The sequence below is a fragment of the Crinia signifera genome, chromosome 3 (genome assembly GCF_055691185.1).
Source record: "Crinia signifera chromosome 3, ASM5569118v1, whole genome shotgun sequence".
NCBI lineage: Eukaryota > Metazoa > Chordata > Amphibia > Anura > Myobatrachidae > Crinia > Crinia signifera.
This window is the reverse complement of record NC_139219.1, coordinates 325543584-325559295: the sequence shown is the minus strand read 5'-3', so window position 1 is coordinate 325559295 and position 15712 is coordinate 325543584. Positions and strand designations below refer to the sequence as shown.

General features: G+C 47.9%; 1 protein-coding gene across 2 annotated transcripts in view; it reads left to right on the top strand.

Annotated features, from left to right (window-relative positions):
- Nucleotides 1-234: 234 nt before the first annotated feature.
- Nucleotides 235-15712, top strand: part of PNOC (prepronociceptin) — a 76172-nt gene continuing 60694 nt past the window's right edge. For both annotated transcript variants that reach the window (XM_083178831.1, XM_083178832.1), the window contains exon 1: nt 235-393. The gene's annotated coding sequence lies outside the window, so the exon portion shown is untranslated. The remainder of the gene's footprint in view (nt 394-15712) is intronic.

The window sequence follows — 15712 nt, the reverse complement described above, 5'->3', positions numbered from 1 at the left end:
ATTAGTGGGGCATTGGTGCATGGAGAAGGGAGGCATTGCCCTCTGGGGAGATGAGTCTAATTGCCTAATATACAGAATACCATCCCCTGGCCCCCTCCGACAATGCCTGCCCATCCACCAACAAAGGCGGGTGCTGCGCCACTTTTAAATAGGGGGGTTATTGACCATGCAAAGGGTGCTGTGACGTTGTTTTCACTTAAACCTGGGGAGAGGTAGGTGGATTTAGTGTTGGTGTTCCTCTGCCAGACAGTCAGGAAGCATGAGGGGGTGGATACACACACACACCAGCAATGTGAGTTCCTGAGAGGTGGGGGAGCCTTATCTGTATAAATATACCACCGTGAATGGTGTAGCAGTCATATACCAGGAGAGGTCCGACGACTGGAAACAGAGGTAAGACGGGCTGTACAGCTCTGTGCATACTGCAGTCCACCTGCTCTTGTGCTGTTCTCCCCACAATAGGAGATCCCTGTAGATTCTTGCTTTGTGCAGAGTCTGTATACTTGATGCATGCTGCAATAAGATGAATGTGGAGGGTCTTTGTGCAATTCAAGAAAGCTGTCTCTTCTGATCTGTGCTACAATAGACCTCTGCCAGGCTCCTTGCCTACACCGTGGGTGTGTTACAGACAATCCGCACAGACCGCCAACCGACTTCTTTGCTAAAACTCCGGCAAAGTTTCAGCTTTTTTTTTAATCAAAATTATTTTTTTTGATAAATTTTTTTGCAGGATTTGATTTTTTAAAATTTTTTATTTGCAGCAATTTTATCCGATCCGGCGGCGCTGCGCAATACGTTGTATTTTAGTCTGCGTTTTCTCGTTTTGATTCTGAATGCGGAATGTGGAAAAGTTCTAGGGTGTTGAATGAAATTGCAGCAGGTGTATACGGCACTTACCTGTAGATCTGCGTTTTGTTTGGTTTTGCTTTGAATAATATGTAATCGCAGGGAATACCGGACAGCTGGGTTGTATATACTGTATGTATGTATGTGTATGTATATATATATATATATATATATATATATATTGTTGAACGGCGAAAGATAACGGAGAGGAAATCAGAGTGCTTGACGGCTAAACGAGTTGTATAATTGAACGACAATAACACAAAGGGCTGAATGATAATATATTATGGAAAGACAGACTTGTAACAGCCGCTGTTCGCCGTTCTGCAACCCTCAAGCAATCAGGCGGTGGGATCGCGGCACAATAATCGAAATCAAAGTGAGCGACAGAGGTGGCAGAGCCGGGAACAAAAGAGGTTAAATCCGGCAGGAGATTTTAATAGGGGATCTACAGGGGGAGAGATTATTAGAGGAAAGGACGTTGAATCAGGCAGTTTGCATTTTGCGCCCCCCCCTCTCCATCCAGCGATATCCCATCTGTGCGCGCACAGATAACACCTTGGGTCCTTTCATCCGCTGAGGGGTCATTATACTTCCCAGCGGATTAACACTGAAAACTCGCCATGCGAGGAGCAGATAAAATGGCTTTGGGAGAGGGGCACATGCCAAATAAACACACTTCTGTTGTGATGCAAATTCCTGGAGTGCTGGGAACACAAGGCTGCATTGTGAAAGGAAGCAGCGAGGAGGATGGGGGTCCCGCAACAGGACACTGCCCAGAAAGATGCAATTACAGGGCATTCTCTGACTCGGAGTAGGAAACTTTCCCTTAGACTGAGACCTCTGGAAATCTACTTCCTATTTACACTTCGCTTTGGAGCTGAGGTTGACTTTGTACTTAGGCGAGGGCTGGCACAACGGTGGTCCCAGCTATCAGATTGCCACTGCTGTGTCATATCCGAAAGCGAATAGGTTGCCTAGGGTGCAGCAGTAACATGTCTGTTACCGTGGGTCCGTCTATTCTGTTTGCTTTGATGTTTCCCAAGGATTTATTATTCTATAAATGCAGATATTGTCCAGACCCTGAAAAGGACATTCCGAGTCCAATCTGTGTATGATGTAGGTTTAACCCTAACAATAAGGAGGCAGCTGTTGATTTAAAGGGACTATGGATAAAATCCAGAGGAAGTGTAAAGAGCCTCATTTAGGGGTAAATTTACCAAGATGGGATTTCTGTTGAAGGTGGGATGTTGCCCGTAGCAACCAATTAGATTCTACTTATTTATTTAGCACCTTCTAGGAGATAATACAGGTTGAGTGTCCCTTATCTATAATGTTTGGGACCAGAAGCAGTTTGGATAACGGATCATTCCGTATTTCGAAATCTGTTTATATTTCAATGTGGTATTTTGCAGACGGGAACCAAAAATGTATTTATGTTGTATATATTTTATGTGTGCATGAAACAAGGTATTATCTTAGACAATGAATGTGAATGATAAGCAATCATTTTCTTGCACATAGTTAGTGCCAGTTACATATCATGCCCCAGTAGTGCCAGTTATATATCTTGTCCCCAGTAGTGCCAGTTACATGTCTTGTCCCCAGTAGTGCCAGTAACAGATGTACCCAGTAGTGCCAGTAACAGATGTCCCCAGTAGTGTCAGTTACAGATCATGTCCCTAGTAGTGCCAGTTACATATCATGTCCCAGTAGTGCCAGTTACATATCATGTCCCAGTAGTACCAGTTACATATCATGTCCCCAGTAGTGCCAGTTAATATCATGTCCTCAGTAGTGCTGTTACAGATGTCCCCAGTAGTGTCAGTTACATATCATGTCCCCAGTAGTGCTAGTTACATATCATGTCCATCAGTAGTGTCAGTTACATATCATGTCCTCAGTAGTGCCAGTTACATATCATGTCCCAGTAGTACCAGTTACATATCATGTCCTCAGTAGTGCTAGTTACAGCTGTCCCCTGTAGTGTCAGTTACATATCATGTCCTCAGTAGTGCCAGTTACAGATGTCCCCTGTAGTGCCAGTTACATATCATGTCCCCTGTAGTGCCAGTTACATATCATATCCCCAGTAGTGCTAGTTACAGATGCCCCCTGTAGTACCAGTTACATATCATGTCCTCAGTAGTGCTAGTTACAGATGTCCCCTGTAGTGCCAGTTACATATCATGTCCTCAGTAGTGCTAGTTACAGATGTCCCCTGTAGTGCCAGTTACAGAAGTTCCCTGTAGTGCCAGTTACAGATGTAGCCAGTAGTGCCAGTTACATATCATGTCCCAGTAGTACCAGTTACAAATGTCCCCTGTAGTGCCAGTTACATATCATGTCCCCAGTAGTGCCAGTTACAGATGCCCCCTGTAGTGCCAGTTACATATCATGTCCTCAGTAGTGCTAGTTACAGATGTCCCCAGTAGTGCCAGTTACAGATGTCCCCTGTAGTGCCAGTTACATATCATGTCCCAGTAGTACCAGTTACAGATGTCCCCTGTAGTGCCACTTACATATCATGTCCCCAGTAGTGCCAGTTACAGATACCCCCTGTAGTGCCAGTTACATATCATGTCCCCAGTAGTGCTAGTTACAGATGCCCCCTGTAGTGCCAGTTACATATCATGTCCTCAGTAGTGCTAGTTACAGATGTCCCAGTAGTGCTAGTTACAGATGTCCCCTGTAGTGCCAGTTACACATCATGTCCTCAGTAGTGCTAGTTACAGATGTACCCAGTAGTGCTGTTACAGATGTCTCCTGTAGTGCCAGTTACATAGCATGTCCCAGTAGTACCAGTTACCGATGTCCCATGTAGTGCCAGTTACATATCATGTCCCAGTAGTGCCAGTTACAGATGCCCCCGGGAGTGCCAGTTACATATCATGTCCCCAGTAGTGCCAGTTACAGATGTCCCCTGTAGTGCAAGTTACATATCATGTCCTCAGTAGTGCCAGCTTCAGATGTCCCCTGTAGTGCCAGTTACATATAATGTGTCTAGTAGTGCCAGTTACAGATGTCCCCTGTAGTGCCAGTTACATATCATGTGTCCAATAGTGCCAGTTACATATATCCCCAGTAGTGCCCGTTACAGATGTCCCTAGTGGTGCCAGTTACAGATGTCCCCTGTAGTGCCAGTTACATATCATGTCCTCAGTAGTGCTAGTTACAGATATCCCATGCAGTGCCAGTTACATATCATGTCCCAGTAGTGCCAGTTACAGATGTCCCCTGTAGTGCCAGTTACATATCATGTCCCAGTAGTGCCAGTTACAGATGTCCCCAGTAGTGCCAGTTACATATCATGTCCCCAGTAGTGCCAGTTACAGATGTCCCCTGTAGTGCCAGTTACATATCATGTCCAAGTAGTGCCAGTTACAGATGTCCCCTGTAGTGCCAGTTACATATCATGTCCCAGTAGTGCCAGTTACAGATGTCCCCTGTAGTGCCAGTTACATATCATGTCCCAGTAGTGCCAGTTACAGATGTCCCCTGTAGTGCCAGTTACATATCATGTCCCAGTAGTGCCAGTTACAGATGTCCCCTGTAGTGCCAGTTACATATCATGTCCCAGTAGTGCCAGTTACATATCATGTCCCAGTAGTGCCAGTTACAGATGTCCCCTGTAGTGCCAGTTACATATCATGTCCTCAGTAGTGCTAGTTACAGATATCCCATGCAGTGCCAGTTACATATCATGTCCCAGTAGTGCCAGTTACAGATGTCCCCTGTAGTGCCAGTTACATATCATGTCCCAGTAGTGCCAGTTACAGATGTCCCCAGTAGTGCCAGTTACATATCATGTCCCCAGTAGTGCCAGTTACAGATGTCCCCTGTAGTGCCAGTTACATATCATGTCCAAGTAGTGCCAGTTACAGATGTCCCCTGTAGTGCCAGTTACATATCATGTCCCAGTAGTGCCAGTTACAGATGTCCCCTGTAGTGCCAGTTACATATCATGTCCCAGTAGTGCCAGTTACAGATGTCCCCTGTAGTGCCAGTTACATATCATGTCCCAGTAGTGCCAGTTACAGATGTCCCCTGTAGTGCCAGTTACATATCATGTCCCAGTAGTGCCAGTTACAGATGTCCCCTGTAGTGCCAGTTACATATCATGTCCCAGTAGTGCCAGTTACAGATGTCCCCTGTAGTGCCAGTTACATATCATGTCCCAGTAGTGCCAGTTACAGATGTGCCCAGTAGTGCCAGTTACATATCATGTCCCCAGTAGTAATAGATATCTGGATAAGGGATACTCAACCTGTAGATACAATCTGATTGGTTGCTATGGGAAACATCCAAACTTCAATAGAACCTCCATCTAAGTAGTTTTATCCCTTTTTACGGTCGTTGTCAATTGTGTCACCTGAGGAGTACACTGAGGAGTACACTGAGGAGTACACTGAGGAGTACACTGAGGAGTACACTGAGGAGTCACCTGAGGAGTACACTGAGGAGTCACCTGAGGAGTACACTGAGGAGTACACTGAGGAGTACACTGAGGAGTACACTGAGGAGTACAGTGAGGAGTCACCTGAGGAGTACACTGAGGAGTCACCTGAGGAGTACACTGAGGAGTACACTGAGGAGTACACTGAGGAGTACAGTGAGGAGTCACCTGAGGAGTACACTGAGGAGTACACTGAGGAGTACAGTGAGGAGTACACTGAGGAGTACACTGAGGAGTACAGTGAGGAGTACACTGAGGAGTACAGTGAGGAGTACACTGAGGAGTACAGTGAGGAGTACACTGAGGAGTACAGTGAGGAGTACACTGAGGAGTACACTGAGGAGTACAGTGAGGAGTACACTGAGGAGTACAGTGAGGAGTACACTGAGGAGTACAGTGAGGAGTACAGTGAGGAGTACACTGAGGAGTACAGTGAGGAGTACAGTGAGGAGTACAGTGAGGAGTACACTGAGGAGTACAGTGAGGAGTACAGTGAGGAGTACACTGAGGAGTACACTGAGGAGTACAGTGAGGAGTACACTGAGGAGTACAGTGAGGAGTACACTGAGGAGTACACTGAGGAGTACACTGAGGAGTACAGTGAGGAGTACAGTGAGGAGTACACTGAGGAGTACAGTGAGGAGTACACTGAGGAGTACAGTGAGGAGTACACTGAGGAGTACACTGAGGAGTACAGTGAGGAGTACACTGAGGAGTACAGTGAGGAGTACACTGAGGAGTACAGTGAGGAGTACAGTGAGGAGTACACTGAGGAGTACACTGAGGAGTACAGTGAGGAGTACAGTGAGGAGTACACTGAGGAGTACAGTGAGGAGTACACTGAGGAGTACAGTGAGGAGTACACTGAGGAGTACAGTGAGGAGTACAGTGAGGAGTACAGTGAGGAGTACACTGAGGAGTACACTGAGGAGTACAGTGAGGAGTACACTGAGGAGTACAGTGAGGAGTACACTGAGGAGTACACTGAGGAGTACAGTGAGGAGTACAGTGAGGAGTACAGTGAGGAGTACACTGAGGAGTACACTGAGGAGTACAGTGAGGAGTACACTGAGGAGTACACTGAGGAGTACAGTGAGGAGTACAGTGAGGAGTACAGTGAGGAGTACACTGAGGAGTACACTGAGGAGTACCCATCATCTCTGTATTGGTGTCAGACTTAGCATACTCGGAGTACAGCTGCTTATGGGTATGTCATGTGATTGCGCCTATTTGTTGTGGGGGTGAGGAAATAGCTGCAGCTACCCGACCGTAATGGCGAAGTTATTATACAGTATTAGCGTTGTTACTCTGGAGAGAGATAAAGGGGAGAGAGTAGATAATGCAGCAGCCAATCAGCTCCTGTCATTTTACAAACATGTTTTGTAGTATAAGCAGCAGCTGATTGGTCTGAACTTTATCTCTGTCTGAGTTTTGATCAATCTGTCCCATAATTATGTTACAAAAGAAATGCAGACAAAATATCGCGCGGTCGCCAACAATCGCGTCACCGCCGTAGTTCGCTCTTTTTCAGGCAGATTTGACAGCACGTCAGCCAACAGTAACATCATTTTGCATATTTTATGTCAGCCACTTTGACGCTTGTCTGTAATCTAAGCCTCCTGTTAATTGGCGTTAGTTCGTTAATTATTAATTGCAATGTCCCAGCCACCAAACCCAGACAACACACCGTGACACCATCTTCGCCTGGTGCTATACGATCCATACTGACGTCTGCATACAGACAGGCTGAACTGATTGTACGCACCGGGGTCTGCCAGCATTAAGCAATGTGTGATAACAGATTCATTAAACAATATTCCAATCAGCCGGATAGCATCTATTTCTGTCCCTTACACCAGACGCCAGTTACTGTCTTAGCACTTAACAAGAATGTCACAATTATCAGATGTCACAATTATCCAGGAAGCCAGGATTTCTGTTACAGGACAGAGATGAGTTGTGCTTAGTGGAAGGGGTTACAGCGGGCAGGGGGTGGGAACAGTGGGTGCGGCAGTCCGATCCAAGCACTTGTTTAGAAATTGTAAGCTTGTGAGCAGGGCCCTCCTACCTCTACCGACATTCTTTTGTAGGAATGGATTCGACAATACCTATTCAGTGCAGTGGCCAAATCCGACTGTCGGATTTGGCCACTGATTGATGCTCACCTGCGAGGACCGGGTTTCCGACCTGTCGGCAAAAAAAGCATGCAGAATTGAATCGGTCGGAAGCGCTTCCAACCTATTCTAGTCGGAAACTGACGTCTTTTGGACAAGACGGCAGCTCTAACTGGAATCGTCAATTCATTGAAGTTTAGTTCAAATATTGCGCCCCCACAAAAAGCACCCGCCGGCATTTTTAGCGGATATTATGCACACCTCTCAGAGCAACGTTGGAACTCAAAGGGTTAAGGAGTCTCGCCGTGACACCACATGGTACTTTGTAGGCAGCAGTCAGGAAGTGGGAGTTTTTAGAACTGAGATATTTGGTTGCTACGGGCAATGTCTCTCACTTCTAAAAACTCACACTTTAGTACATTGACCCCCGTAGATTAATCCAGTGCCGATGGAGTGTGTGTGATACCGTGGAAGGGAATCTGCGGAACATCTTAGAAGATGACCGGACCTTTACAGCGTTGGCTGCCAGCATCTTTGTGGACGAAAGGGAGATGTGTCAAAGCTTGGAGAGAGAAAAAGTATATATATATATATATATATATATATATCAAGGTGCATATGTACTAAGCTATGGAGAGAGATAAAGTACCAACCAATCAGCTCCTAACTGCCACTTTCTGAATGCAACCTTTAACGTAAAGTGATTTACTCTCTATACTTTATCTCTCTCTCTCTCTCTCTCTCTCTCTCTCTGGGGGAGATGTACTTATCCCTGGAGATTGAAACCTGGCGAGAGAGATAAAGTAGCAGCCAGTCAGCTCCTAAGTGCCATGCTGCAGGCTGACTTTCGGTGGCTTTGTGCGTCTGTACCTCTGTGATTGTATACATCCCCCCCCCCCTAATAGTACTGGTCGGAGGTGAAGGTGATCTCGCCTTCATAGATGGATATTACAATAACTATTTCTCTAACTGCAGGGTTAATAAAGTTTTATGGCCTCTCATTAGGTGAATACTGCTGACATCGGGCATGTCTGACTGTCATGTCATCCAATTGGCAGCCATCATAAACCATGGATATGCAGAAATCATGCAGCCTTACTGGCCTTTGTGGTCTGGGGCTGGGATACACCGCAGTAATCCCACTCCCCCATTACTATAATGTTCCCATTAAGGATCTGTGCGCAGTCCGGTTTGTCCTTATGTGGTTGTTATAGTAACTTTCTCCAGCACGCAATGTTACGGCTGTCCGTCCCTTATCTCTGCAGACAGGAACGTCAGATGGAACTGTCGTTTTATAGACTGTGCTGAATAAATGCATTGGTTGCTAAGGGCAACGTCTCCACTTTATCCTTCTCAAAAGATATATATACATCCCCCTTAAAATACATATATATATATCTTAAGGTAGTTTTTCAAAACATGATTCCTGATTAGTTACGCTTCAGAGATTGCAAGCTCTTGCGCACATGTGTGTTTTATTACCTACTTTGCGATATGCCATATTTGTGTTGCAGAATATCCCAGAATGCAATGAGCTAACCAGATTTCGCCAACAGCAGATGTAGTGGCAGGGGATTTGGTGTCAACATGCAGCGGGTCAACAAATGAATGTCGACAGGGCTTAGGTTGATACATAACATAGGTGGACATGGCTAAGGTTGACGGGGTTGGAATGTTGACACAAGTATTAGGTCTACAATGGGAAGGTCCCATCTCAGTGTAGCCTGCAGGTGGCGCCATCTTTCCATAGCCACAACGCGCTATGGCACAGGTCTTCAACCTGCGGCCCTCGAGATGTTGTGGAACTACATGTCCCAGCATGCCCTGAGGTTTTTTGGTATGCTCTTATAGGAAAAGATGTGGCAATGCATGCTGGGACATGTAGTTTCACAACATCTGGAGGGCCGCAGTTTGAAGACCCACGCGCTATGGTCTGTCGTGCCACTAGGATTGCCGCCTCACTCATCTTCGATTCCTGGAGATCCCTCCCACTTCATGCTAATGTGCGCGCTCCCGGAAAAATGGGCGGGGTCTTGTCGTGAATAATAAAACTGCTCCAACTCCAATCAGTTCCTAGCTATCACGTGTTTGAAAAATGGCAGTTGGTAGCAAATTGTCAGGAGCTCCAATTATCATTGGTAGCGAGTATTAAGCATATCACTTGTTAAGGGGCTTGTTTATCAATAAAACTCACAGCGGATGATAAGTGTTGTTCCAGCCAATCAGCTCTTAAATGTGATTTTTCAAACAGATGACAGTTAGGAGCTGATTGGCTGGATACCATTTATCATACGCAGTGAGTTTTATCACTTGGTGATAAATGAGCCCCTAAATCTCCCCCTTGATGACCCAGCCCCAGGGCTATTCATAGTACCACCTGGTATGTGTGTGAATGTTAAAACATAAATTGTTGTGATCTTTTTTTCCAACTGGCGGACTACAGGTCTCAGCATGTCCCAGCCAGCTTCATTCAAGCTTTGACATACATGACTAGAAAAGCGTGCTGGTATTTGAGGAACCACTAGTGCCAGCATTGCTTGGCAGCAGTAGGTATGCTGAGACCAATGTTAGAATCCCACACGCCTGATTGTAGATACTTTACTGTAAGTAAGCGCACTCCCTCATTCTCCCACTCGTGACGCACCGATGTCCAGGGCTGTCGTCACCGTTCCATGTCGGCATATTGTCACTTTTATTGTATAGAATAGATTTACACATATGTTTTTGGTGTGAAATGCATTCAACTCTACACGTATGTATCTGTGGCTACGAATGCTGTGACTAATCCGCGCACTAATGACCTGTGACCGATGTATAATTCCGGGGGGGGGGCACGTCTAGCTGGTTTATAATTTTGGGGAAACTCCAACTTCTGGGGTGACTCCAACTTCTATAAGAGCAACCACATTGGCTGGTGGATAACTGCACTGTCCTCGTGTAGAATCTAGTGGATAACAGGTGGGCGTGTCATCCAGCGGGCACCCAATGGTATTTATTTACTAAGATGAGGGTTGTATTTCACATGGGATGTTGGGCAACCAATCAGAATCTATTTCTTATTTATTTATTTATTTATTTAGCACCTTCTTGAAGATAATAGAATCTAATTGGTTGCCCATAGCAACATCCTATCTACGATACAACTCCCATCTGAGTAAATAAACCCCCATGTGTATTATTTTGTGGGCACCCTGGTTGCCTGGTACAGTATATAGGCGGACAGTGAGAAAAGGTCGCCGGTGACAAAGGTCAACACAAGTCAAAAATCAACCTGAAAAACAACAACATGAGTTTTTCACAATCTTTTCACATTTTGGGGGACTTTTCAGGCTTTACCATACACATGGAACGGTGCAGTGTGCTGAGAGCATAGGTAGGGGAGCGAAGACACTGGCCCCCAAGCGTGGTCCTCCATTTCACTAGTGACATAACACTTGCGGTTTTGCACCGTTTCCCTAGTGACATTACACTGGCGGCTTTGCACCGTTTCCCTAGTGACATAACACTGGCGGCATTGCACCGTTTCCCTAGTGACATAACACTGGCGGCTTTGCACCGTTTCCCTAGTGACATAACACTGTCGTCTTTGCACCGTTTCTCTAGTGACATAACACTGGCGGCTTTGCACCGTTTCCCTAGTGACATAACACTGGCGGCTTTGCACCGTTTCCCTAGTGACATAACACTGGCGGCTTTGCACCGTTTCCCTAGTGGCATAACACTGGCGGCTTTGCACCATTTCCCTAGTGGCATAACACTGGCGGCTTTGCACCATTTCCCTAGTGGCATAACACTGGCGGCTTTGTACCGTTTCCCTAGTGGCATAACACTGACGGCTTTGTACCGTTTCCCTAGTGGCATAACACTGGCGGCTTTGCACCGTTTCCCTAGTGACATAACACTGGCAGCTTTGCACTGTTTCCCTAGTGACATAACACTGGAGGCTTTGCACCGTTTCCCTAGTGGCATAACACTGGCGGCTTTGCACCGTTTCCCTAGTGACATAACACTGCTGGCTTTGCACCGTTTACCTAGTGACATAACACTGGCGGCTTTGCACCGTTTCCCTAGTGACATAACACTGGCGGCTTTGCACCGTTTCCCTAGTGACATAACACTGTCGTCTTTGCACCGTTTCTCTAGTGACATAACACTGGCGGCTTTGCACCGTTTCCCTAGTGACATAACACTGGCGGTTTTGCACCGTTTCCCTAGTGACATAACACTGGCGGCTTTGCACCGTTTCCCTAGTGGCATAACACTGGCGGCTTTGCACCATTTCCCTAGTGGCATAACACTGGCGGCTTTGCACCATTTCCCTAGTGGCATAACACTGGCGGCTGTGCACCGTTTCCCTAGTGACATAACACTGGCGGCGTTGCACCATTTCCCTAGTGACATAACACTGGCGGCTTTGCATCATTTCCCTAGTGGCATAACACTGGCGGCTTTGTACCGTTTCCCTGGTGGCATTACACTGGCGGCTTTGCACCGTTTCCCTAGTGACATAACACTAGCGGTTTTGCACCGTTTCCCTAGTGACATAACACTGGCGGCTTTGCACCGTTTCCCTAGTGACATAACACTGGCGGCTGTGCACCGTTTCCCTAGTGGCAGAACACTGGCGGCTTTGCACCGTTTCCCTAGTGGCTTTACACTGGCGGCTTTGCACCGTTTCCCTGGTGACATAAGACTGGCGGCTTTGCACTGTTTCTCTAGTGACATAACACTGGCGGCTTTGCACCGTTTCCCTAGTGGCATAACACTGGCGGCTTTGCACCGTTTCCCTAGTGGCATTACACTGGCGGCTTTGCACCGTTTCCCTGGTGACATAACACTGGCGGCTTTGCACCGTTTCTCTAGTGGCATTACACTGGCGGCTTTGCACCGTTTCCCTGGTGACATAACACTGGCAGCTTTGCACCGTTTCCCTAGTGACATAACACTGGCGGCTTTGCATTGTTTCCCTAGTGACATAACACTGGCGGCTTTGCACCGTTTCCCTAGTGGCATAACACTGGCGGCTTTGCACTGTTTCTCTAGGGACATAACACTGGCGGCTTTGCACCGTTGCCCTAGTGACATAACACTGGCGGCTTTGCACCATTTCCCTAGTGACATAACACTGGCGGCTTTGCACCGTTTCCCTGGTGGCATAACACTGGCGGCTTTGCACCATTTCCCTAGTGACATAACACTGGCGGCTTTGCACCGTTTCCCTAGTGACATAACACTGGCGGCGTTGCACCATTTCCCTAGTGACATAACACTGGCGGCTTTGCATCATTTCCCTAGTGGCATAACACTGGCGGCTTTGTACCGTTTCCCTGGTGGCATTACACTGGCGGCTTTGCACCGTTTCCCTAGTGACATAACACTAGCGGTTTTGCACCGTTTCCCTAGTGACATAACACTGGCGGCTTTGCACCGTTTCCCTAGTGACATAACACTGGCGGCTGTGCACCGTTTCCCTAGTGGCATAACACTGGCGGCTTTGCACCGTTTCCCTAGTGGCATTACACTGGCGGCTTTGCACCGTTTCCCTGGTGACATAACACTGGCGACTTTGCACCGTTTCTCTAGTGACATAACACTGGCGGCTTTGCACCGTTTCCCTAGTGACATAACACTGGCGGCTTTGCAACATTTCCCTAGTGACATAACACTGGCGGCTTTGCATCGTTTCCCTAGTGACATAACACTGGCGGCTTTGCACCATTTCCCTAGTGACATAACACTGGCGGCGTTGCACCATTTCCCTAGTGACATAACACTGGCGGCTTTGCACCGTTTCCCTAGTGGCATAACACTGGCGGCTTTGCACCGTTTCCCTAGTGACATAACACTGGCAGCTTTGCACCATTTCCCTAGTGGCATAACACTGGCGGCTTTGCACCGTTTCCCTAGTGACATAACACTGGCAGCTTTGCACCGTTTCCCTAGTGGCATAACACTGGCAGCTTTGCACCGTTTCCCTAGTGACATAACACTGGCGGCTTTGTACCGTTTCCCTAGTGGCATAACACTGGCGGCTTTGCACCGTTTCCCTAGTGACATAACACTGGAGGCTTTGCACCGTTTCCCTAGTGACATAACACTGGCGGCTTTGCACCGTTTCCCTAGTGACATAACACTGGCGGCTTTGCACCGTTTCCCTAGTGACATAACACTGGCGGCTTTGCACCGTTTCCCTAGTGACATAACACTGGCGGCTTTGCACCGTTTCCCTAGTGGCATAACACTGGCGGCTTTGTACCGTTTCCCTAGTGGCATAACACTGGAGGCTTTGCACCATTTCCCTAGTGGCATAACACTGGCGGCTTTGCACCATTTCCCTAGTGACATAACACTGGCGGCTTTGCACCGTTTCCCTAGTGACATAACACTGACGGCTTTGCACCGTTTCCCTAGTGACATAACACTGGCGGCTTTGCACCGTTTCCCTAGTGGCATAACACTGGCGGCTTTGCACCGTTTCCCTAGTGACATAACACTGGCGGCTTTGCACCGTTTCCCTAGTGACATAACACTGGCGGCTTTGTACCGTTTCCCTAGTGGCATAACACTGGCGGCTTTGCACCGTTTCCCTAGTGACATAACACTGGAGGCTTTGCACCGTTTCCCTAGTGACATAACACTGGCGGCTTTGCACCGTTTCCCTAGTGACATAACACTGGCGGCTTTGCACCGTTTCCCTAGTGACATAACACTGGCGGCTTTGCACCGTTTCCCTAGTGACATAACACTGGCGGCTTTGCATCGTTTCCCTAGTGGCATAACACTGGCGGCTTTGTACCGTTTCCCTAGTGACATAACACTGGAGGCTTTGCACCGTTTCCCTAGTGACATAACACTGGCGGCTTTGCACCGTTTCCCTAGTGACATAACACTGGCGGCTGTGCACCGTTTCCCTAGTGGCATAACACTGGCGGCTTTGCACCGTTTCCCTAGTGACATAACACTGGCGGCTGTGCACCGTTTCCCTAGTGGCATAACACTGGCGGCTTTGCACCGTTTCCCTAGTGGCATTACACTGGCGGCTTTGCACCGTTTCCCTGGTGGCATAACACTGGCGGCTTTGCACCATTTCCCTAGTGACATAACACTGGTGGCTTTGCACCGTTTCCCTAGTGACATAACACTGGCGGCTTTGTACCGTTTCCCTAGTGACATAACACTGGCGGCTTTGCACCGTTTCCCTAGTGACATAACACTGGCGGCTTTGCACCGTTTCCCTAGTAACATAACACTGGCGGCTTTGCACCGTTTCCCTAGTGACATAACACTGGCGGCTTTGTACCGTTTCCCTAGTGACATAACACTGGCGGCTTTGCATCGTTTCCCTAGTGACATAACACTGGCGGCTTTGCACCGTTTCTCTAGTGACATAACACTGGCGGCTTTGCACCGTTTCCCTAGTGACATAACACTGGCGGCTGTGCACCGTTTCCCTAGTGGCATAACACTGGCGGCTTTGCACCGTTTCCCTAGTGACATAACACTGGCGGCTGTGCACCGTTTCCCTAGTGGCATAACACTGGCGGCTTTGCACCGTTTCCCTAGTGGCATTACACTGGCGGCTTTGCACCGTTTCCCTAGTGACATAACACTGGCGGCTTTGCACCGTTTCCCTAGTGACATAACACTGGCGGCTTTGCACCGTTTCCCTAGTGACATAACACTGGCGGCTTTGCACCGTTTCCCTAGTGACATAACACTGGCGGCTTTGCACCGTTTCCCTAGTGGCATAACACTGGCGGCTTTGCACCGTTTCCCTAGTGGCATAACACTGGCGGCTTTGCACCGTTTCCCTAGTGGCATAACACTGGCGGCTTTGCACCGTTTCCCTAGTGACATAACACTGGCGGCTTTGTACCGTTTCCCTAGTGACATAACACTGGCGGCTTTGCATCGTTTCCCTAGTGACATAACACTGGCGGCTTTGCACCGTTTCCCTAGTGACATAACACTGGCGGCTGTGCACCGTTTCCCTAGTGGCATAACACTGGCGGCTTTGCACCGTTTCCCTGGTGACATAACACTGGCGGCTGTGCACCGTTTCCCTAGTGGCATTACACTGGCGGCTTTGCACCGTTTCCCTGGTGACATAACACTGGCGGCTTTGCACCGTTTCCCTAGTGACATAACACTGGAGGCTTTGCACCGTTTCCCTAGTGACATAACACTGGTGGCTTTGCACCGTTTCCCTAGTGACATAACACTGGCGGCTTTGCACCGTTTCCCTAGTGGCATAACACTGGCGGCTTTGCACCGTTTCCCTAGTGACATAACACTG